General features: G+C 36.1%; 1 non-coding gene across 1 annotated transcript; it reads left to right on the top strand.

Annotated features, from left to right (window-relative positions):
- The first annotated feature begins 17,157 nt into the window (after positions 1–17,157).
- On the top strand, positions 17,158–17,264 carry LOC127099341 (small nucleolar RNA R71). Its single transcript, XR_007793857.1, has one exon. It is a non-coding gene; the product is annotated as a small nucleolar RNA R71 (small nucleolar RNA).
- The last annotated feature ends 8,691 nt before the right edge of the window (positions 17,265–25,955 follow it).

The following is a 25,955-nucleotide window of genomic DNA, read 5'->3' as shown; positions in this document are numbered from 1 at the left end:
AAAAGAGATTGACCGCCATGTGCCATGGTCAGTTATATCAGCAAAGGATGAAGAAATCCTTTGATAAGAAGGTCAAACCTCGTGTGTTCCGAGAGGGTGACCTGGTGCTCAAGAAAGTCTTGTCTTTCGCGCCCGATTCCAGGGGCAAGTGGACTCCAAACTATGAAGGTCCATATATTGTCAAGAGATCCTTTTCAGGCGGTGCTTTGATACTTACAACTATGGATGGGGAGGATTTCACTCGTCCTGTGAATTCAGATGCAGTCAAGAAATACTTTGCCAAAAAATAAAATAAAAAACAGAATAGCTCGCTAAGTCGAAAACCCGAAAGGGCAGCTTAGGCAAAAATGAGCGTCTCGGTGGATTGAAAACCCGAAAGGGCGATCCAGGCAAAAGTTAGAGACATAAAAATAATGAATATGTATCCCGCTAGATTGAGTACCTCACCCTGGGGCAATCTAGGAAAAATTTAGGGATTTGGCAAGTAACTGCATCCTGACAAGACTATGTTCTACAAACGGTCATCCGTCAGAGATCCCCGCTCAGTCATCATCAACCGAAGCTTCAAATACATCGGATTCAGAATTGGTGGAGAAATGGTCATTATGTTCAATGTAGCCATTTTCCAATATATATCACCAATTTCAAATTTGTAAAGATCTATGGAGTCTTGCCATTTGCAGACTACCATTCCATCAAATAAATTTGAGCCTTTATCCAATTATTTACACTCTTATTTGTTCCTATTCAACAAATGTTTTGCATGTTTTAATTGAGAAATATCATTGTTTTTAAAAATTAAACTTTTCATAACTTGTTTTTAAACAAAACGAACATTCACAATGATAAAAGGATACTGAGGATATCTTCAGTGCTCTCCCAAAGACGGTAGGATTCTCGACAGGGTAAGACAGTTGTTCATATTCCTGGCATGTTTGTATCCTCTTCCTCCGGAGCCTTTTATGGTTTTCTCTCCCGAGCAGAGTGTGTGGTAGAGGTATTCAGCCTCCTTCCTCCTTAGCAGATGTGAGCTCTTGATTTGAGTGACCTTGGAAGCTTCTGATTGGTGACTGTTCCCCACGGAGATCCATCCTCCCCTTTGACAATTTCCCCGGTGGAGTGGCTTCCTCAGCGGAGCTTATCTGTGCCGTAATCCTGTTCCCAGTTGGAATGGTTGTTGTTCATTCCCCTGCGGAAGTCTTTGATTCCTGATACCCCTGATCCCCAGCAGATGGGATGTTCTCCACTGGGCCTGGCTTTCCCTCTTGAGATGTAGTACCTGATGTTTATTCAATCGATCAGTGGACTTGTTTGTGTTAGATATGTTTATTCTGTCAGCATTCATCATACATAAACCACGCATATATGCATAGTTTTAACATTCAGATATTCATGTTGCATCCTTTGCCATATATCTTTGTTTGTTATTCCCTGTTAGTCGGTAATATATTCCCTAAGCAGATTGTTTGTGTCTGATCTCTCCATGTAGAGTCAGCCCCATAAGCAGAAATTGTTTATCCTTTCTTCCATTTTCCCCATCGAGTTATGTCCTCGTGGATGATGGTTGTTTCTGCTTCCTCCCAACACATATATTGGGATGGAACCCCCCATTGAGTTATATCCTCATAGGGATGAGTCTTTTTTCTTTGTGCATCGCTAGTTTGTTCCTAGACTTGGCTTCTGGGGATTATCCTTGCGATTCCCTGTGGTTCAGATGAATGATTGCTCAGTAACCAGTAATTATCCATCTTTTTCCACGAGGGAGTATGTGGTTTTCTACCTTTATACTAGTAGTCGTAAACACTATTTTTATCCCCTTTGCAGAGTTAACCTTTTTTGTTCATCCTAACCGATGACGGTTACTCTTCTGTGGTTCTCTACCTAGTTTAAGGTAGATGTAATCCCCTCCTTGACGGTTATCTTTATCCAATATTCGGTATTGATAGTCCTTCACCCTTTTTGAAGTATATCTCCCGGATCATTTCCTTTGTCAATGTATCCCCAGCGAGTCATCTTTCATTTGCCTTGCGCCGGAAATGATCGTTTCTCCCTTTGATTTTGTCATCATTTTATACCTAGTAGTTGGTATCCCGATGCCCTTTTCTTTCGGTCGATTCATCCTTTATTAACCTAGTAACCGGTTGTGGATAATCTTCCATGCGAATATGTTGTCTACGTTCTGACGGTAATAGATAATATATCTCATGCGCTCTTCAGTCGAAGTCTTTGTTCTTCCCCAGTCGAGTAAGATTTGTCTTCCCTTGTGGAAACGAATGTCCATCCTGTGATTGAGTTTGCTTTTCGGCCCTCTTTTGGATGATGAGTGTCTTGGGAATATTCCCCAATTCACGCCTTGGTTGGTCACCTATTATATGCCCAGTAACCAGTATCCCTGGTGTTCCTTCCATTTTGCTCCCTATTATGACCTTTGTCCCATGTGGAGTCAGATTTTCCTGAGTTGAAATATACGTTTTTAGGTCTTTCTCAGATAATTTTTGGATGTTTGATATCTCTCACCTGTATACTGGTCTTAGATATTCATTCTCTCCGAGTGTGTTATTCTTTCGCCCTTATACCAGTGTTCGGATTACATGTCTCATTTAGCTTATTACCCAGTAGCCGGTAATACCTCGCCCTGGTGTTTCCCCGGAGGAGTCCTGTTGGGATGTTCCCCAGCAAGGTCCCTTAGTGGATTCTCCCCATCTGAATCCGGATTTTCATCCGAAGTATCCTTGGTGGATAACTCCACTGTATTGGCATGTTCCCCAATACATGCGCCTTTGAGTCAGCTTGGGTCTTTCCATTGATTTATTCTTTTGGAATTCTGCTCCCTAAGCATTGAGTTGTGCCCTGCTCACGCAATTTATCCCCTCTTCTATCCCCATAAGAGTCCTAGAGTCTCTGTCCCATTGAGTGTGTTACTCATATCGATTGTCATTTTCTCCGGATTTTCTTTTCTCTTTGTGGACACATATCCCCCACGAAGTATTACCCTTTTTTGCATACATACATTTGCATCATGAGGTCTCTTAAGGACCAAAATTTGTCTCTTTGTTATTATTTAAGCCCATTCTACCTCGTCGAGACGAAGATTTTAACCTTCACTTCTCTGACTAGAATGACCTTAAATAGGGGCATCTGTAAGACCCCAATTTTGGCCCTAAGATCCCTCATGGCATCATAACATTGCATTTGCAAAGCCTCAAGGATCATGAGCATCTTGGTTCCCTTTGCCTTTGGGTGGGACCTCTTGTGAGTGGTTTGAGATCACCAAGCATGCTTGAATTGTATATAATTGCTTTTCTCATTTTATTTACTAACCAAAAGCACAAAAATATGTCACTAACATTTCTTGTTTGTAGCTTGAGCAATCACAAGGTCTAAAAGCTTCTAAGAGATCCTTTGTGCAATGAAAAGGTCAAGAGGAGATGAAAGCAAGCATGGTAATGGTTCCCAAAGCTCTCATCCATTAAATATGCCTCCAAAGTATCTCAATTTGTCATTTTGATCAAAGCAAGTCAAGGGGTTTGAGGTTTGTCTCCCAAGGAAACCCTAATTCATCTTTTCATTAACTATGCATTGCTCTTGAAGCAACCTCAACCCAAGATCAAATACAATCAAGGGAAGTTCTTTATTTCATCATTTCATGCGTTTTGAACTTGTTTGAGTGCCCTCAATCATCAATTCATCAAGGTATGAGTTTTGGACTTGAGAAGTTGATCAGTCAATTCATCTAACTATCTTGAAATACACTGAGACCTAACTTTTTATGTGTTGGTCAAATGGAGATGATCCCAAGATACAAAATGTTCTTAAGGACAATATGAACAACTTTCATGTTCATCAAAATTTGATTTTAAGCTTGGAAGGTCATCATCCATTCCAAGACATTATAGGTCATTTTGACTAAAACCCTAATTTTGGGTCAACTTCCCAAGCACATAACTCATTCATTTTTCATGATTTTGAGGTGGGACAAAATTCATTGGAAATTTTATTGTGTTCACTTCAAATTTTATGTTGAGCAAAATTTCAAAATCTCGAAAGAAATACATGTGATAATGCAAAACATTATAGGTCACTTTGGGCCAAATGCATTGAAATGTGAAAAAGTCCAACTTCAAGTGCCCATAACTTCTTCATTAAAATTCCAAAGGATGCAAAATTTAATTCCAAATTGATTGTCTTGAAAATATCTACAACTTTCATGTTGAAGAGTTTATCATTTGGAGCTTGCATCATTGAGACAGAAGGGCTTGAAAGTTGGCCAAATTTGGAAACTTCACATATGCATGTTTTGCACCCTACACTTCAAGCTCAAATTTCACTAATTTCCAAGGCCCAATTGGAATTTTGATCAAAATAGAATTTGTTCCTTATGCAACAAGCTTTCTAACCCTTACTCATAAGGTAGCATTTGAAGTTTGGAAGCACCATTTTCGAAGACATGAAGAATTAAGTGCATTTTGTGAAATTCAATTCAATTGCCATGCATGAGCTGATTACACTTGATGTACACGTCCATTTGCATTTCACATGAACTCAGTAGGTTGTTTCAGCCATCATTGGGCCTTCCACATGATCACACAAGCCCATGCAATGCAAAATCCATTTGCCATGCACACGAGTTAGCTCATGCATTCATCTCTCTCCATCTATAAATACCTTGCTATAGCTCTTCAACTCTCCAACCTGAAGGCGCCTGAAATGCTGCAAGATTGAATCCCTAGCCATACCTAAAGGAACAAGTTCATTTTTCTCCAAAAATTCAGATATGAAATTCAATTGCATTTGGTTGAATTTTCAAATCTAAAGTTCCTAGACCTTCATCATTTGATCTATTGAAGTTTCTGTTTGCAAAAGGAACCAAAGAGAGTGACTCAATTCTTCACAATCCAAAGGTTTTGCTCCACTGAATTTTGCTTCGAATCTCATCATACTTTGCTCCATTTGCCTTGATATTGTGTTGTCTGAAGTCCTCTCTATAGAGGCATCATTATTGTGTGCTTAATTGTTGAAATCGAGCAAGTTCAGTTGAACACCACCAAACTTCCATCTCTGATTTCTCTCTTAATAGGAATCTATAGTGGAAGTTAGTGGCATAGGAGTGATGTACATCACTTCACCTTTCGAATGGTGCCTGGATCGTTCATTTTAGTTAGCATTTGAACCTCTGTGTTTTTTTATCTTCGCCGGAGCTCACCGGAGAAGACGGTGGCGCTGACCACCGTCTTTTTGCCAGATCAAACATGAGTCGTTAGATGCATTTCCAAGTTTATATCACAACCATCAGATCTTATGACTTTTGATAATCCGCCATGTGATTCATTTGACTAAGGACTTTGGTAGGCGCGCGCTGATAGCCCTTGGATGTGCCAGCTCAATTAATGAGCCATCATCCAACGCCTCTCCTTTTTTCATATTTTCTTATTTCTGATTTTATTTTCTTTTATTTCTTTTAAAACCATTTTATTTCTAAAATCCATATCTCTTTTATTATTGGTCCAAAAAATATGGGACCAATTGCATTATTTCTCTTTTAATTTCTAGTTTCTAAAAATGATTTTTAATATTTTTTATTTTATCGTTTTTTATTTTTTAATAATTTTCTCTTTTCTGGTTATTTTTAATTCATTTTAAATAGTTTTTGATATTCAAAAAATACAAAAAATATTTTCTCAACCTCTTTGAATGATGATGGATCTATGAAAAATATTCTCATCAATTTATTAATTGATTTGAGATTTATTTGAGATTTTAGTTCAATTAGGTTATTTTTCTTCATTTTTAATTGATTAAAAATAGTTTCTGACCTTTTAAAATGCTGAAATTTTTTGTCAAACTTTGTTTGACCTTGTTGAACTTCGGATAATTCACTTGGACTTTCCAAAGTTGATTTGAAGTGAATTTGAAGTTTGACCTTTCTTTAATATTTTAATTCAAGTTTATTTCCAAATATTAAAAATGCCAAAAATATTTTGTTTATTTCTTGACTTCCAATCTTCATCCCACTTCTGTTTTTTATGGTTTGACCTTGATCTTCCCTATCTTTGGTCAACATTGATAGATTGGTACATTCCATTTCATCTAATGCACTTTATTTTCTTCATTTTCATTAACTTCTTCTTCTTCTTCTTCTTTTCTTTTGATCAATGAGTTAAAGGTTGATAAGTTAGCATTGATTAGGGAGGTTTAATCTTCCTTGATTCAAATCTAATTCATCTTGATCAATTGATCAAGTGAATGGCTTTGCATTAAGGATAGATTGCTTCTTAAATCATGCAAAGGACTTAAACCAATACAAGATCATTTCTCATCTTCTTTTGGCATGGCAAGTTATTGGAACTTGGTTCACTAATCAAGACTTCTAACTTATGTTGTTGCCTATATTATTATTGACCGGCCTCAGATAGTTGTGACTTCTACATAAGTCCAACTACGATTGCTTAACATAGCGCTAAATTTGCCTTTTGGCACACTAACTACTAATACTAATCATTAACTATTAATATTTACTTTTTGCTCTTTACATTTATGCAATTTATTGTTCTTGTACATATTATTCATTTGCTTTTTCCTTTGCTCACTTGAGCACATGTTTATGTTAATGCAATTTTCCTTTTGCTCACTTGAGCACATAATTGTGTATATATCATTGTGTTTGTGTTTTGTTTTGATTGTTGTGGACCAAATGCAAAGAAATGAACAATTGGACTTAGACTTTAGGGCTTTCCCTATGCAAATTTGGAGTCAAAGAGCAACTAGGCATTGAGCCTTTAGAGTGCTATAAAAGTCAAAGAGCAACTAGGCATTGGGCCTTTAGAGTTCTATAAATGTTGAAGAGAACTTTGAAAGGACCAATTTCTAAACTCCTTCTTGTTCATTCGTTGTTTGTTGATAGAACTTTTTGATGTGTGTGTTCTTGTGCTAGGAGTTCCAACATTGAGCCAAATTGAGGAACCATTGCCATAAGCTTCTAAGAGAGAGAGATCTAAAAGCCATTGGAAGATTCCTAGGAGCTTGTTGTGATTGTGTGCTTAATTGCTTGAGTATTTGCTTATCTTACTTGCATATTCCAAAGGATGGGAGCTACTTGGATCATCAATATGATCTCAAGAGAGGAACTCCATTTGTGGTCTTACTTCTTATCCCTTACCTCTTGTATGATTAGGACTTTAGCCATTCTTCTTCTTTCCTCCACTCTAACCCAAGCCAAAACTTTTGTGCAAACATTTAACACTTGTTTTCAAACATTAAAAACCTAAGCCTTATGCTTTTGATTTTCAAACTTTTCATAACACTTATTTTGAATTGAACCTTTAATTCAACTTTGACCATACTTTGTACATACCCTTTCATTGGTAAATATAACCCATTCAAATGTCTTTTTTTGGTTTCAATGGCCACTTTCTTATCAGAACTTTTCATAATCTTTAGCTATTAGTTTTGAGTTATCCTTGAGGTAGATGTAATACTCACCTATATCCTTAGTGATGGACAATGAGTCTTCCATGCTTATTATAGGGTTAACCCCTCACTAGCATGTTGAAGCTATCCTCACATGGTGGATTTGTGGTTTTGGGTTGAGTTTTCTCCCTTAGATAACAAAAGACCTTAAGGCTTTTGGACCAATCAATTCACCAACTCATTTTTTGAGATTTTTACCCCGAACTACGAGGTTTTGATCCTAATCTTTTTAAGATGGTACGTAGGCATTGGGTTCATCCATCCAAACAAAAATGTAAATAAACACTTATATTCTTTCCTCATCTCTTCAATCATGTTTGCACAAATAAATTTTCATAAAAATATCAACCTTACAACCAATATGAGAAGGGCTCCCTAGGAGTACCTAGGATGTTTTGGGTGCTTAAAACCTTCCCATTGCATAACCAACCCCCTTACCCAGATCTCTGACATTTTTACTAGTTTTTGATTTGGTAAAACTTTTAGGTTTTTGTTCGCTTTCTAACCATTCCTTTGGATAAATAGAAGTGCGGTGGCGACTCGAATTGTATGGTTTGCCTTGGATTTAGTCAATATCTCTAATGGTAATGAATACCCCGCTACACTTGCCATTGCTAGGAATTATCACTGAATTAGTTATCTACTTCCCCAACTGTCGAGTCAGGTATTCCAGCCGTTGCTAGGAATCATCGTTGAACTTTTATATTTTTCTCAGCAGAGTCAGGTATTCTAGCTGTCGCTCAAAATCGTCACTGAACCCTCTTGAGAAGTTTATCCCCAGTCAAATCAGGCATTCTAGTTGTCGCTGAGAATCGTCTCTAAACGACTTCTTTCCCTCTACAGGGTCGGGTATTCTAATTGTTGCTAAGAATCGTCGTCGTACCCTGTCTTTTCTCTCCAACCGAGTCAGGTATTCCAGCCATTGCTAGGAATCATCATTGAACCTAGTTGTTATCCCCCACTGAGTCAGGTATTCTTAGTTGTCGCTAAGAATCATCGCTGAATTCATGTGGTCGATCCCCAATAGATGTCAGGTATTCCAGCCGTTGCTAGGAGTCATCATTGAATCAATATTTCCCCATCAAAGATAGGTGTTCCAACCATTGCTAGAAATCATCTCCTTTTTCTCTCCCCAGCCATTGCTAGGGGCAGTCACCCTTTCTCCTTTTTCCAAGAGGATCATTCCTTAGTGAAGTTTATTCCCCCCGTCTCCCTGAAATCTTAACATCAAAAGATACTTATGTTGGATGCATAACATTACATGCATAATCATCATAACCATGCATAATCCCAAACTAATCTATCCATATCACCATCATACCTCAACAAAGCAAATTTCTGTTACTCCTAATAATATTTAATCCCTTCCTACCATGAATGCATTGGAAGTTGTTGCTATCCATACCTTCAGGTCCGAGAAGATTAAATGGGGGCAACTATCATACCCTCAAGTTTTCCCTACCCATATCATCTACTTGAGCCTTAAACCCTAAGCATACATCTCATACACATCATCTCATATGCATTTTACACTTGATGACCACAATAATCCACAAGCCCAGGGCATGGGATTCATATGAAACGACCCAAGATCCTTTGAAGATGTTGAGGTGTGCCCAATCCACCTTACCCTTAATATCATCCTCAAGCATCCCAAAAAGCTTATAGGAAGACTCAACACATCACACTCACTCCCCCAAGTCCAATTTGGGATGGTGAGTCCCCTTTGAAGAAGCTTCAAGATTCATCAGGTCACCCAAGGACCAAACCCCAACTCTTGACCCTTCATTTGGCTTGTATAAGTCTTGATTCACCATGGATCTTGACCATGCCATTAAGAAACCCTCAAATACAAAGTTTTTTCATGTCCCAAATCCTTTAAACACCTCAATTTGGCCCCTACATCTCAAACTCTAATTCATCTGACAACGGTTCTTGATGAAACTTGTGGCTCAAGAAACCCTAATTTGGGGATTTCTTGACCATTGAGCTTGATCATTTTTGGCCATCCAATCACCCTACCACTCATTCAACATTATTTCATGCCTATTACAATCAAAAGCATCCATTTGAACATCTTCCCAATCCATGTTACAAGAAGTTGGTTCATACTTAATTTTTCAACTTTCCATGACTTGATCCACCCACGAATTTAACCTAAAATCATTCCACAAAAGTCCAAACTTCATTCCCCATCTTGATATGATCATATGATTTCAAAACATCCATTATTTTGCTTTGAAAATCAATAAATCACAAAAACCCCAAAACTAAGTCATGTTGGTAGGTCACATTTTGGCAAAAGTGGCCTATGAGAAGTTCCAAAAACTATAACTCTCTCATTTTTTGATCTTTTTAAATTCCACTTAGATCCAAATTTCCTAAATAAGTTCCTCTCCAAATTTGTTTCAATGTCTAAGACCTAATACATTGAGGAAGGGGTTCAATTTTGCTATTGGCCAAGCTGGTCCAACATGCCTACGATGCCCTAAAATCATGTCATGACCTCTACTTTGACACATTACCATTTCCAAATCATAAAACCTTTTGACCTGGTTCTTTTTGAATTCAATCAAGTTCATAAAAAAGAACAAATTGCCCAAAATTGAAGCAAAATGCACGAGCCAATTTCATTTGGTCTTGATTCAAAGTTGGTGCCTTGCCATGATGCACAAGCCAAATGCACATCAATCGGAATTTGCAATTTAACATGCCAAGCCCTCTAACTCATTCCTTTTGATCCCAATGGTCCACAAACATCTTTAAAATGATATTGAGGTGTGAATGAAGGTCAACTTGCATGCCAAAACACCTTCAAACCAAGAACCCGATGCCATGTGCAAAATTCAACTTTTTGCCCAAAATGGCAAAAAGCAAATTCTGCAGTAGGGCTTCTCGTTGCCTTTGGTTGTTCCAGAAACATGCTATGGGCCAAGACAAACTTGCCTTCAGAGCAAATGGTCATAGATGCTAGCCGTTTCAGTGTTCCCCAAGTCAACACCAAGCTTGCTTCCACTTACATGCCGATTATGTCTAAGCTCTTTCAAATTCCCCCCAAAACCATCCAGACACCTTCCCTATAAATAGGAGAAGGTGTCCCATTTCCAAGATGCTGAAAAATGCCCCCATCACCATTTGAGTATTTGCATAGAACCACCATTAACAAAGCTTCAAGTTTTTAGTTTCAAAGCCTTTCAACCTCAAATCATCACCCAGAAACACTCACTACACATCACTCAAGCTTTTTAAACACTCCTACCCTTCCCTGAGCCTCATCTGACCTGAGCTCAACCTTCAGAAAAATCACCTGAGCAACTTTTGATCAAGTAGAAATACTCACTCCCATCTCTGAAACAAGTTCCTAATCGCTTCGAAATCACCCACTGAAGATTTATCCTAACCTTTTAGCTTTGATTACTTGGTTTTTAGAGTTTAATTTTATATTTAGGTCATTTGTATTCTTCATTTTCTTGGCAAAAAAGTCCCCGCTCAGAGCTAATCAATGGCTCATGAGTGGGGAGAACATTTTGTTTATGATCATACAACAAGTCTTGATGCTTAAAACTGATTGAAAACTCATATTTTGGAGTTTGGATTCTGAGTTGATTCCAAGTTGAAGATGATGCTTTGGTCGTTACCTCGCGCGTATTTTGAATTCAAAATATTTCTGTGTCACACTGTGATTGGTTGAAACGCGTGCATGTCTTATTTATTTATTATTCTTACTATTTATTTGTTTTTGTTCGGTTAATATCACAATCGGGCCTTTGGCCCAGTGGGCGAGGGGTTCAATTCCCCATGACCCCAAGGTCAGGGGTTCGACCCCAGCTTGTACAACCTGACCATTTATTTTTCAAGCTTGTTTCATTTTATTAATTTTATTTTCCCATTTTATTTTATTTTTTAACCCTCTTATTTTTATTATTTTAAAAATATGTTGAACACCAACCCCCCTAATTTTTTCCTCTAGAATTTAATGGTGACTTAACTTATTTCATTTGGATTATTTTTGATGGACTTTTAAGGTCTTGAAGTTAAGGACTAACGAAAACCACTTAAGTCATGATATGTTTGGATTAGGGTTGATTAAAACCTTCCATACTTCAAACCTACCATTGTATGATCATGTGTTCATCCATGGTAATTTGAAGCATGAATAGGTTGCCCCTATTTTAAACAACTTGGTCATTTGACTTTTGGATGAAGTCCTATTTTGTTAACTTGTGATTTCATCCGATACACTGTTGTTGCACTTGATTTGGTTAACCTACTAACCTCTCTATACTCTTTGGTTTATCATATTCACTTGTTCATACTAACCTTCTAACTTGTTAACATTATCTTGCCCATGTAACTTGTTAATATAACTTGCTAACTTAAAACAACTTAATCAATCTTTCAATTATGGGTTGTATAGTCTTCCCTTTGTCAATCTATTGATAGATGGACTTGAGGTTAAACAACTTTCTTTGTTATAAATCTATGGTAGGTTGATTCATTTATCATCTTTCGTACTTTGTATCAATGATAAGTTATCCCTCGATGCGCCATATTTTGTATCTATTGACCTAAGGATAGATAATCCCCTAATGTTGGTTCACTTGTTCATAACCATAACTTAACCTAATTTTTGATTACCACTAACCTCTTGTTATTGTCATCTAAAAACCACCGAATCATGATAAAATTATAAGACTAAAACAAGTCATGGTACTTAATCAACTTGGACTTAGAGGATCCCATTTAGGATCTTTGCTTGGAGAATTTTTCTTTACCACCTTGTGACACTTTGTTTCAAACTTTAAGTTTCATTTATAACTTACATTCATGTTGTAATAATGACATCATGGCACCACCTTAGGGGGACATGTTTGTAAGACCATTATCCTTTGTTTAGCATAGGTCACTTTTGCACACACAAGGATTTCTCTTGGGCTACCTTACAATGAGACCCTTTTATTTCTTTGTTGGTTACTTTGCATTCATGTTGCATAATTCAAATTTATTAATCAAATAAACAAACCTTTGATCCAACATCAAGCGGATTTTTCTTAATCAAACTTAAAACACTTAATAATTATGATTAACATTATGCATCACAAGCCTTAAGTGGTGGAGAAGGAGTGAGAATGGAGCATTCCTATCCTCACTCTGATTATTTTGGACACAATGCGTTTATCTTGTTGTCTAGAATACTCACCTTGCCCCTAGACTTTAGTGCAATCTAATCACAAACTCTTTTCATAAACCTTTGTTTAAGGTAAAATCAACACAACCCATCAAACCTAATTTTTTGTGCCTTATGGCATCAACCCAAAAACCTTTTCTCAAAGGTAAAATCAACCAAACACACAAACATTTTCTACTCCGAACTACGGAGCTATGATTCCTCATCCTCGAATGAGTGATACGTAGGCACAAGGGCCACAATCCTTGGCGAGCTTTATAATAAAAAAAACAAAACTACTCTCTTTCACACACATTCTTTTGAAAATAAAACAATAATAGATAAATCCCCATGTACGTAAAATAACCCAAATGGTTCCCATGGAATACCATGGATGTGAGGAGTGCTAATACCTTCCCCTTGCGTAACTGACTCCCGAACCGTAATCTCAGTTGCGAGACTGATTCTTTATCCTTTCCCTAGCGCTTCCTGTGTGCTTATATTTTTGAGGGTTTTATCGACTATTTCCCCTCACCTTCCAATAGAGGCACACAAATAAAATTCGGCGGCGACTCTTCTGTTTTTTCCGTTCAGTTCGTCCAATTTTCCTCACTCTGAAACCCCGGTGGCGACACACTGCAAATTCCAAACAGAAAAATAAGTTTCAACAATAATAAGTGAACATCACCATATGAAGTTTGTTTTATGTGAACACCATTCTAGATTCCAACTGAAATCAATAAAATTCAAAAAACATCCTAAATCTTTGACAAGTACTCAACCAGTCTCTCATCTCACCATGAGTCACTCAATTGATAGGGTAGTCTCTCAATCAGCATGCAAAACATTTTTATTGAGTTTGATCATATTCTAATATAATTCATCAAATAAATCAAAATACACACACTTGAGGGTGTCATACCTCGAATAAAAGAATATGACCTTGCGATGCGCAATCCATGCTCGCGGGATGGACTAACAGAGTCTCCACCGAATTTTATTTATTCCTAAAGAGGGAAAGGGAAAATATCGATAAAACCCCTAAAATAACGACAATGATTATGGTCGTCACAACCAAATTGGGTTTGGGAGTCGATTACACAAGCGGAAAGTATTAGCACCCCTCACGTCCATTGTACTCAAAGGGAACCGTTTAGTTAGTTATGCGCATTCGTGTTTTCTGTAAAAAAAAAGTTTAGATTTTATGTTATTAAAGAAAATAAGAATATGACTAAAAGGTTTATTTTTTTATTAGGATGCCTGACGAGACTTTGAATCTCGCTCCTACGTATCTCCAGGTGCGATGGAGAGCTACTACGTATCTCCAGGTGCGATGGAGAGCTAAAAGCTACGTAGTTATGGGTAGAAAATGTTTATTTATTGGTCGATTTTAGAAAATTTACCTTTGAAAATTAATTCAACCTGTCTGTCTGTAGATCCGAAAACTTATTGAACGAAAGGCACGATGCATGTATAAATTTATTGAATGATGGATAAAATTGCGGTATGATTTCAGAAATTAAGTACCCTACACTAATAGGCTCACCCCTTAAAAGAGACAAAAGTCCTAAGCACCGCTTCACAATAAATTATGACTGATTAGATGCAGTTTCTAGAGTTTGCACAAAGAATAAGGCCCATGCCATAGGTATTTGGCAAAATTCAGCAGTTCTAAGTCGCAACGCTAAGCCCCACTCAATCACCCATTCAGCCTCAGGTCTATAGAAAGCATCAAGCATTTCTTAGGACATGATTTCATTTATAACAGAATGCTCATTTCTATAAGTCCTAAAGCACAAACGAGAGAATGTTGAAGATTCAAAATAGAATTAATAGCACTAGCAAAGTAGTCAATATACTTACCTCACACATATGAAGTATAAGAGCCCACATCACTAAAAGCAACATTTGCATAAAACTTGAGGCCAATGGTTTTGTTGGTTTTCTGAATTAAATCATTAAAACTTACCCATTATCGATGTTGCAACATTTCCACCACTTCTTCAAAACCCCTAAGATCATCGCATGCAAAATCTCTTTCTCTCATGATATGTTAGTCCACCAACTTTAAATACTTTTCACCAGTTGCTTTAGAAAGAAACTTCAAATTTGGAAAACTTAGGGCATTTGGTGCGGGAGTAGCGCATGATGATGAACCTCTTTCAACTCTGCCTTTTTTTGGACCCATTATGCCTACAACAACAAAAAAACTGCACAAAGAAAATATTAAGTAGAAGATGATGATTAAAATAGATTTGGGGTTAAGAGAGATTAGAGAAAAGGGTTGTGAGGAAAAAAGAGATTTGAAAATCTCTATTTATAGGCAAACTTTCGTTCTCAGCGCGCGCTTCATGCGTCCATCGCGTGCGTGATGCTAACGATTCTTCCAACATCTCTTGGCCAACGTCTTTATCATGCGCGTCATATGTCCATCACACACGCGATACTAAAGGATTCCAGATTCTCCAACGTCTCTATCACGTGCATTATGAAGCCATCGCGCACACGATATAGCCCAGTCACACATGTTATAGGTTGCATGATTTTTCCAGGGGCTTTCCTTCTTTTGTCTTTTCTTATTTTCCTTTCACCTGTCTCTTCTCTACTTTATTTTTTCACATGCATTATTTTCTTACCAGATAACATACAAAAATCGACATGTTTTTAATTAAATAAAATAAAATGAAAAATTTAAAAATACACTTACTGATGGGTTGCCTCCCACCCAGTGCTTCTTTACCGTCATTAGCTTGACGGTCCATGCCTAAGGCACATCAGACGCAAGTGATACCCTCACATTGGATAATTTTCCTTTATTCCTTCCTTTGTCGTCCTTGATACCTTTGTCTTCAATCTGGTAGCATGTTTCTAGATCATCTGTATATGGTGTCCATTCATAAGCATTAAACACCATTTTTTCATTATTGAACTTCAAGCTAAGTTCGCATATTTCCAAATCTATTAACGCTTTCTTGGTCGCCAAGAATGGTCTTCTAAGAATAAATGAACCACCTGTGTCTCCCTTCATATCTACTACCATAAAATATGCAGGAAAAACTAGACTGTCGACATGTACTAACACATCTTGTAAAACACCATAAGGATGAGTCACAGATAAATTAGCTAAGGTGAGATTTATATTACTGGGTATGATCTCTCCCAAATTTAATCATTTCGCCTTATTAAGAGGCATTAAAGTGATACTCGACCCTAAATCACATAGAGCATGTGGGATCTCTACCCCACCAATAGTGTAAGAGATGGTAAACTTACTTGGATCCTTAAGTTTTGTTGGCATTATTTGGAGCAATGTCGTATCGCATTTCTCATACATATTTACCTGCGATTTATGCAGCTTCTGCTTTGTACCTATTAATAACGCCTTTATAAATTTAGAAAATTTTGGCATTAGCTCTAAAACTTCATGAAAATAAATACTTACCTGAAGCTTGGGTAACATCTATTTAAACTTGGTAAACAACCCCACCTCATCTCCCTGTAGTGGTTTCTTCTTAATGAATGGATATGTCAATTTTACGTAATTAGGTAGCTTTGGGTTAAGGTCATTAAAAATTTGTTTCTTAGTCTTTCTCCAAGGGAAGTTTTTGTCTATCAATTGCTCAATGGTGACCCCCTTCTCAGCTTGGTCACTCTGGTTTTCACTCTCCTATTTCTTAGACCCTACTTAGTCCTCTTCAATCAAGACTTCTTCCACTACTTCATCCTCACATATGTTTGTGATTACCTCAAAACCCGTTTCTAAAGCCTTGCAAGTCTCATTTTTAGGATTATCCATAATGTTACATGTAAATCCTCCACTAGAACTAGGTAAAACGACCATTTGTCGAGATAGCTGACCAATTTGCATCTCCAATTTTTTTATAGATGCATCATAGTTCTTACTCATTATTTCATGTTATTTATTTACCTGTTCAAAACTGCTCTGAGTGGCCTAGATGAATTTATTGAGGGTCTCCTCAAGGGGTGAAGGTTTCCTTTGGGTTGAAGCCTGTTGATTTTGCTGAACACCAAGATTATCACTTGTATTTTGATTATTGCTCCATTTGAAGTTTAGGTGATCCTTCCATTCGGGATTGTAGGTGTTAGAATGTAAATTATTTCTCTAGAAATTTGTAAATTAAGCTTCTTCACTCGACCCTTTCAAAGAGCACATTCCATTTTCATGTCCCTCTCCATAAAAATCACATTTTAGTGCTTGTACCAGACTCGCGTTAGCTTGACTCAAACTACTTTCAACTAGCTTTTTATTCAATAATTCAATTTGAGCTAAAAATGTAGTATGAGTGTCAATAACTAACATACCTTTTGGTGTGAATGCAATTTTAGTTTTCACTGATCTTTCATTCTTTGAACGATATTCATTTAAAAACATCTTTTCAATCAAGTCTTTAACCCGTGGTTGTGTCATAGTTTTGATTGTACCTCCCGCGGAAGCATCTAGAAGCAAGCATGTTTGACCCTTGAGACCTTTAATAAAATTGTGCATTTGCTCCATGTTATTCATGTTATAATTTGGGCACCCGCGTAATAAAATTTTAAACCATTCCCATGAGTCATACAAAGATTCAGTTTCTTGCTGCTAAAAGTTGGTGATTTTAGCTCTTCATTCAGCAAATTGAGTGATTGTGAAAAATCTCTCCAAGAATTTATCCTCAAACTCTTTCCATGTACATATAGTTTCATTTAGAAGGCAAATCAACCAATCTTTAGCTCTTCCAATTAGTGAGAAACTAAACAACCTCAGCTTGACTTAGTCTCTAGTGACATCAATTGGCCTGCACATTGAGGCTATTCGTAGAAGCGAACAAGGTGCTCCCACGAGTCTCAAATTGCATTCCCTTCAAATGGATTTTCTCTCAAACCTGAAAGCACAATTTTTTTTATGTCAAAGTTAGCGGGGTTTGCAGGTACAAGCCCTCTAGAAATTTGTTCTTCATCAGTCCTTTTGCAGTAGTCCCCTATAGTGGGTGGTGACGGTATATCTACCATGATAATTTCCTCTTCGGAGTCTGGAGAAATCATTGAATTGTCTTCTACTAACGTCCTTTGAGTTAGTTTCGCTTATCTAACCGCTCTCCTTATGGCATGTGCAGTCCTTTCAATTTCGGGATCAAGCGATGTCAATTCTGATCCTGAGTTGCGCATACACAAATAAGAAATACCTCAGTAGCACTTTAATTAAACAATTACGCGAAAACAAACATAAAAACAAAAACTAAATAAGCAAAGTTTTACACAAGCGTTGCCTTGTTGAAATTATCAACAGTCCCCAACAACAGCGCCAAAAACTTGATGACTTCTCGGCTAGTGTATCAATAGTGTCGTAGTATTAAAAAGTATCGAAACCACATGGACTGCTATTTGACAAATCAATAGTTGTGCAAGTACGAAAAGTAACAAATTGGGGAATTTTCAAGTTTGCAGTTGATAATAAAAGAAGTATTATGAAAATTTAGAGAAAATGGTCAGATTTTGCCCATAATCCCCTATTGATGTCTAATGCATTACATAAATCAAGCATCATTATATTTCCACGACGAGTTAACAAAAATACTATACCCAATCCTTTGGTGTATATCTCATTGATTCCTACTAGAGGTCTCTTATCCCTATTCAACCGGCGTAAGTGAAATCAAGCGATGATATAATACGTTAACTCTAAGGCCACTACTCGAGATCTCATATCCCTATTCAATCGACGTAAGTACGATAATTTCCCTAAGGGTCAGTATTCCATATACGTCTATAATCACATTAATAGAGTATCTCAAATAATGTGCTTTAAGTAAAAGAAGCAATTAAATAGAAATATAGCTAAGATAATTCATGCAACATCAAGTTAAACATATTTTCCAATAGGTTCGAAACAAGTTCATCAGACAAAAATCTAACCTAAAAGTGTTTAGCTACTCATACTGATAAAATTACAATACCAATTAATAAGAATAAGATTGCATAAGAATTCCTTGAAGATCTGGCCTCTAATGGCTTCGAATATGCTCAAAAACTCACTTCCGGTGTTGTAAATTGTTCTCTCCAGTCTCCAATCAAAGAACCCCTAAAAAAGTCCAAAGTCTTCCTTTTTATAGCCATCAAATAGTACCTGAACAGGTCAGAAAATTCCCAGAAAAGGGCCCATCATGCGCACAATAGTCTGCATCGGGAGGGCGATGTTGCATTTACTACTCTTCCACGCACACAATGACGCTTGATACCACTTTCTTCTTTTCTATCACACGCGCGATGCGACGCATAATTATTTCAGTGGCTTGCTCACTCTTGCTCCTTTTCCAACCAAATTTCTCTAAGTCCCTAATTCATCATACTTGGTCATTTTCGCATCGTTCTTTTCCCATTATTCATCAAACTTGATTATCTTCGACTTATTTTTATTTGTTTCTTCGATAGAAAACATGTAATGACTAAGTGTCATCAGCTAGTATCTCCATTAACTATGAAGCTTGACTGTCAGCCACTAATGTACTCGGATCCAGAATTCTGCCAAAGTCCTAACACCAATTTCCTTGAATCCAGTCTCCCATGTCTACAACCTTTACTGAAGGATTAACCTAATTTTCAAAAGCCTCATGAAATAACCTGCAAAAAGTTCTTTTACCATGCCAAATGGAGTGCCAAAAATCCAGCTCCTTTCCATTGCCAAGTTTGCATCTAATAGACTTACAAAACCATTTATCTATCTTCTTGTATTTGAAACAAACCTTTATCAAGCCTTTCCAGCAGATAGAGTCATTCTTACATAGGGGGATAAGAGCGACAAAGAATCTCCCCTTTTATGTATGCATATCTAAATCTTAATAAATCAATCCAAATAGAATTTGGACCTTCAAGAATCCTCCAAAACCATTTGCTTAGCAACGCCAAATTAAAGGCTTCATATTGTTTAACTCCAAGACCTCCATTAGCTTTGCTTCTACAGATTTTTGACCAACTAAGCCAACACATTTTACTTTGGCCTTCACTACCACCCCATAAGAACTCTCTTTGGATTCTTATGATTTCTTTGACAATACTTTTGAAGCCATGAAATGAGATAATTGATAGATAGGGAGATTTAACAAAACAAAAATTGAGTAGCACAATTCTCCCTCCTAGCGAAATGGATTTCCCTGTCCACAATGAGAGACACTTTCTAAACTTAGTTAATAAGAGATTCTAATACTCTTGCCTTTTAGGGTTGGATCCTATAACCACTCTAAGAAATTTGATTGGTAAAGTACTTGTATCACAAGCTAGGAAAGTTGCAACAACAGATATATAATCATTTTTTAAATTGATGCCAAAGTTTTTGGTTTTAGCAAGGTTCACACCGAGCTCGGAGACCAACTTAAAACCTCTAAGAATTCCTTTAGTACTCCAAAGATTGTCCAAGTGGCCATTACTTAGCATGATGGTATCGTCATCAAACTGGAGAATGTCAAACTGAATGTTGTCATTCATAAAAAAAACCTTTATAATCTTTTGAAATCACTACATTCCTCATCATACCCGTGAGACCATCAATTGCAAGAATGAATAAGAAGGGTGATATAGGATCTCCCTGTCTGAACCCTCGACTCACTTGAATCTCAGTAGTTGAACAACCATTAACCAAAATAGAAAGGAAATTTGTAAAAACCATGGCCTCCATCCATTTCATCCATTTATGCCCAAAGTTCATAGACTTCAAAATATGCGTTAAATAATTCCAAGAGATACAATCATAAGCTTGTTTAAAGTAGATCTTCACTACTAAACAATCCTTCTTGAATCTCTTGGTGTAATCCATAACTTCATTAACAAACAACCCTCCATCTTGAATGTGCCTTTGAGATATGAAAGTTGATTGGCATTGCGAAACTAAACAATTCACCACTTGCTTAAGTCTTGCCGCCAAGAGTTTGAGATGACACTGAATGATAATTATTTTTATATAGGATTTAGTTCAATTGAAGCTGGAACAAAAGACTCACGAGGTTGGTTTTTTTAAAACTTTATTATAACAAAATTTAGCATACAAAGGAGAAAGAAGACAAGTTTAGATATCTAATAAAAAAAAGATATATTCAAATATACATGCTTGATTTTGTGTTTAAATATATTTGAGTTTATGTTACAATTTATGTTAAGCTTTTGGTTAGTTAAGTTGGCCACGTGGTTAGTGAGATTATCTCTAACCAACTTTTCTCATTGTGCTATTAATAGTTTGAGTTGTACTATATTGGTCAAGAAAATGATTGAATAAATGTTTTTCTTCTTTTTTCATTTGTCTTTTTCTCTCATAAGAATTATGATCTTTTTGTGTAAAGTTTAACATGGCATCAAAAGATTATAATTATTCTGATATTATTACCATTAATCTTTTTGCTCATTAGTTCTTTTAACGCCATCGATGTTATCTATAATTTCATCATTCCTCTCGTGTCTTAATTCTCACTGCCTTTCAATATTCTCATCATTATCTTATCATCTTTCAAGATAACACACATTTTTATCTTTTATCTGCTCGTGACTCACTCTCATTGGACCTCCAGGATTCTCTTCATCTCGTCCTTATCATCACCTATCACCATAAAAACTTAAGTTCATTTTCTTTTTCTCTTTCTCTCTCTTTTATCTCTCTCGTCTCTCTCCCCTCTCACAAATTCATCTACCTAGAAAATCCCATCTTCATCACGATATTCATCCACCAAGAACACCAACAAAAAAAATCTTAATCTTCACCATTTCATTTATTATCATTAAACCAAACAATTTCTTCATCTTTCTTTAATAATTACCCATAATTTTTATTTCCCTAACCATATCTATGAAAATCTACCTAGAAAGTTTCAAATCTTCATCAATCCTTCAACAACAAATCGTAGACCTACCCATAAAATTGCTATTATATATAATCCTTCCTTCAATCTAATTTTATCATCTTCAATCAACCCATATATCAAAACCCTAACTGAATACCTTAGCCTACCTAGAAAGTTATTGTCCAACATCAATCTTACTTCAAATTTTCATCATAACAACCATTTCTTTTCTAGCAACTTTCATCCATGGAAGACCCAACTAATGGAACCTATACCAAAAATTTCTCCAAAATAAATTCCTACATCTTCTTCTTCCACCATTAAAGAACCTAAAAACATTTATGATCAAAACAAAAACCTTATATGACATGCTTAATCCGTTTTCATGCACCCTAATGACAATCCTGGCTTGGCCCTTGTTTCTCCATCCTTATCCAACACCAACTACCATTCTTGGGCTCGTTTTCTCAAAGTATAACTTAGCTATAAAAAATAGGGTTCATATATGGAACCCTAATTCGTCCCTCTGTTGTTGATCACACTTAAGTTGCATGGGGTCATTGCAACACCATGGTTATGTCCTGAAAAACTAACTACTTGAACACGATATTTCTGAAAGCATATGTAAATGGACACAAATATTGAAATCTGGGAGGATATGCATGAAAGGTATCACTAAGGATATGTTTTCATATCTCAGATCCCGAAGAAGATTTATACTCTCTCAAACAAGTCAATTCCAACATTACTCAATACTGAAATACTCTCACGAAACTTTGGTAGGAGTACAATAATTTTAGGCCTCTTTATCATTGTACTTGCACCATTTCTTGTAGTTGTTATCTCATTCCCACCATCAAGGAATACAGAGAAAGTGACTATGTTATCATGTTTCTAAAAGGCTTGAATGAACAATATGCCCTTGTTTGATCTCAGATTATGCTCATGCAACCTTTTCCATCCATCAACAAAATGTTTTCTCTTCTTGTTCAAAAAGAAAGACAACATATCAACAATCTTAAGGACAACAAAGTTATCACCTTCATTAATAAACCACAATTTAGTGGAAAACCACATGATCGAACTACTCAACATGTAGCAGTAGGAAGAGGACGTTGAACAAAAATCTTCTCATATTGCAACAAGATTGGACACACCAACGGGGTATGTTTGAAGAAACCCAATGCTGTTAAATTCGCTCATGAAGATGTTGGTACCAATGAGACCCGACTTACTACCATTGAAGATATTCCTCACCAAGATGATCACTACTATAAATAACCCCATTTCACCTCAAACGCAAAAGAGATATAACCTCGGCTACACATGCGAGGTAACGAAGGGCGACATGAAAAACTGTCACTTTAGCCCTCGATTTTTTATTAACCGAGGTTGAAATGACACTAGTCATGAGTTTGATCCCCAACAACTGCATTTTTTTGGATTTTCAAAATGGTATTAGTTTTATACCTCGGTTTTTAACAATAACCGAGGGGTAAAGTCCTGTTTACAAAATTTTAGTTTTAACCTTTTTTTTTAATCTACAAAGCATCAAATTTGTTGGCAAATTCTGAATCTTCCTCATTATCATCATCAACACCACCACCAATAACAACAACAAAAACAAAATCAATAAAATCATTAAATCTCAACAACAACAACAATAACAACAACAATAAAACCCATGGAATCTTTAAACGTTAAATCTCAACAACAACAAAAAATAAACAAAACCAATAGAATACTTAAATACTAAATTTCAACAACAATAACAACAACAATATTAAACATTTTACGTGATACAACTACAACTAACATTAATAAGTTACTTTTATGCTTTCCTAAATAACATTAAATATTTTTAACAAAAAATTACTAGAGAAAGAATTACATTAAGAAACCAACCTTAAAATATCAGCATTTTGCATCCAAGATGAATAGTTGTGGCATTCACGTTTTAATTGGTTAGTGAGAGTTTTATGCAGATCACTAATGTTTTATGTGGATTGATGATTTGCAATGTCTTGACCATTGTTACTTTATAAATAGACGACAAAGATTCGTTAATTTATTTTTTCATCAAATTGGTCATAAATAAAAAATAAAATAAAAATAAAATACGCTACTTTATCCCTTGGTTTTCAGCAAAACCGAGGTAATAGGTCATAATTTTTTTTAAGTTAAAAGGTGATAAAATGTAGTTGCTAGGATTCGAAGACGTGACCTCTGAATACTTTATCCCTCGATTTTCAGCAAAGCCAAGGTAATATGTCATAAAAAAAATTTAAAAATTAAAAGGTGCTAAAATGTAGTTGTTGGAATTCGAAGGCGTGTCCTCTAAATACTTTACCCCTCGGTTTTCAGCTCAACCGAGGGAATATATGATATTTTTAATAAAAAAATGTGACTCATGTATGGTTTACATCTCGATTTTTTGTTGGGTGAGGTGAAAGTTTCGTCATGAAATGTATTATTTGTAGTAATGGATGCAATTAGATTCACCCCAGATCAACAAAAGTCTCTCCTTGATCTTCTCCAACAAAGTCAACAATCACTCTTTTCTATTATCCATCATCTTCATTTCAGCACGACTAACATTCATGGTATTTATACATCTCTCAATATTTTACATAACAAGTCCCATTCTAACTAGATTTTGGACACTAGGGTCACAAACCATGTATGTCAGTCCATGTCTTTATCATCCCATTTAGTGGAAATCAAATATGTTCATATTTGAATCCCTAATGGAGCCATGATCACCACCAATTTCTCTAGTACTGTATATTTGGATAACAATTTCTACCTCAATGATGTGTTTTATGTCCCTACTTTTTCTACTAACCTCGTCTCTATTCTTAGGCTTACTAAAAATCTTGATTACATTATAAGTTTTACATCTTCTGGCTGTATGATATAGGGGAACCATACCCGCATGATGATTGGTGCAATTAAGCTCTCTAATGGCTTATACTTGCTCACCTTCCTCACCATCTATCCTCTTACTCTTAACCCATCTACTTCCACACTTATTGTTAACAATTGTAATATATGGCATAGTCATTTAGGCCACCCTTCGCATGACACCATTCTTGTTGTTAATAAAAAATTCCCTTTATGTAATGCTTCCAAACATAATATTCCTTGTGATACTTGTTTGTTTGCTAAACACAAAAGATTGCCCTTTCTGGATAACATTTATCAATATATTTCTCCTTTTGATTTAATTCACATGGACATATGTGGCCCATTCCTAACCCCTCCATATTTGGCCATAAATATTTTCTGACTGTTATTGATAATTATAGTAGATTTTGTTGGATTTTTCTTATGAAACTAAAATTTGAAACAATTTTTTTAATCAAATCCTTTGTCTCCCGCTTTAAAGCTCAATTTAATGAAACTATCAAATTTATAAGTTATGATAATGGGCCCTAGTTCACTCTAATCTTTTTTTACATGACTCACAACATACACCATTAGACCTAATGTACTAATACTCCTCAACATAATGGATTGGTTGAAAAACAACATCAACACCTACTGGATGTTACTCGTGCTCTTTTCTTTCAATCAAAGCTTCCGAATATTTTTTGGAGCCATGCTTTTTCTCATGCAGTTCACATCTTTAGTAGATTACCTTCAAAACTTTTATTTTTTAAATCTTGTTTTCATTTTATTTATAACATGAGACCAAATTATACAACTACGAAAGTGTTTGGTTGCCTTATTTTTGTTTGCGGTCCCAAAAGACTTATAACTAAGTTAGATCCTAGGTCTCACAGATGCATCTACTACAACACAAACACATATCTCCATCCCTACAACAACCATTCCCACCTCTACATCTACATCTACTAGCCCTCCTCATACACAAACACCTATACACAACCCTACACCACCTCCTCTCCCTCATGCATCCACACCTCTTCCCCATAACTCAACCAATTACCCTACTACCCATATCCCTTCTCCAATCCCAACCAATTTCCCTACCAAATACAATGACAATTTTTCTACAACTAGAAAACCTTCCAGAATTCCCGACCTCCAACATATCTCCAATATTATCATTGTTCACTTCTTGAAGGTAATCATCCTCATAATTCTTTTCTTCCAAGTAATCCCCGTTATCCCCTTTCTCATATAATCTATTATAATAATTTATCTTCAACACACAAACTTTTAATTTAAAAATCTCATTTATTATTGAACCAACTTGTTACACCTCTACCATTACCGATCCTAACTGAAAGCAAGTTACGTCTACTGACTTTCAGTCTCTCATTAACACCAACACTTGGACTTTGACTTCTCCCTCTAATAAAAAGGTATAGGTTGTAAGTGGATTTTTAAACTTAAATTTCATGCTAATGATAACATAGAAATATACAAAGCTCGTCTTGTAAAAGGTTTTACTCAAACCGAAGGCATAAACTACCTAGAAGCATTTAGTCCAATTATCAAAATAACAACAATTAGAATTATTTTATCTACAT

The sequence above is a fragment of the Lathyrus oleraceus genome, chromosome 6, assembly GCF_024323335.1.
Source record: "Lathyrus oleraceus cultivar Zhongwan6 chromosome 6, CAAS_Psat_ZW6_1.0, whole genome shotgun sequence".
NCBI classification, from domain to species: domain Eukaryota; kingdom Viridiplantae; phylum Streptophyta; class Magnoliopsida; order Fabales; family Fabaceae; genus Lathyrus; species Lathyrus oleraceus.
The sequence above is the reverse complement of the archived record's forward strand: the minus strand, read 5'-3'. Positions and strand labels throughout refer to the sequence as shown.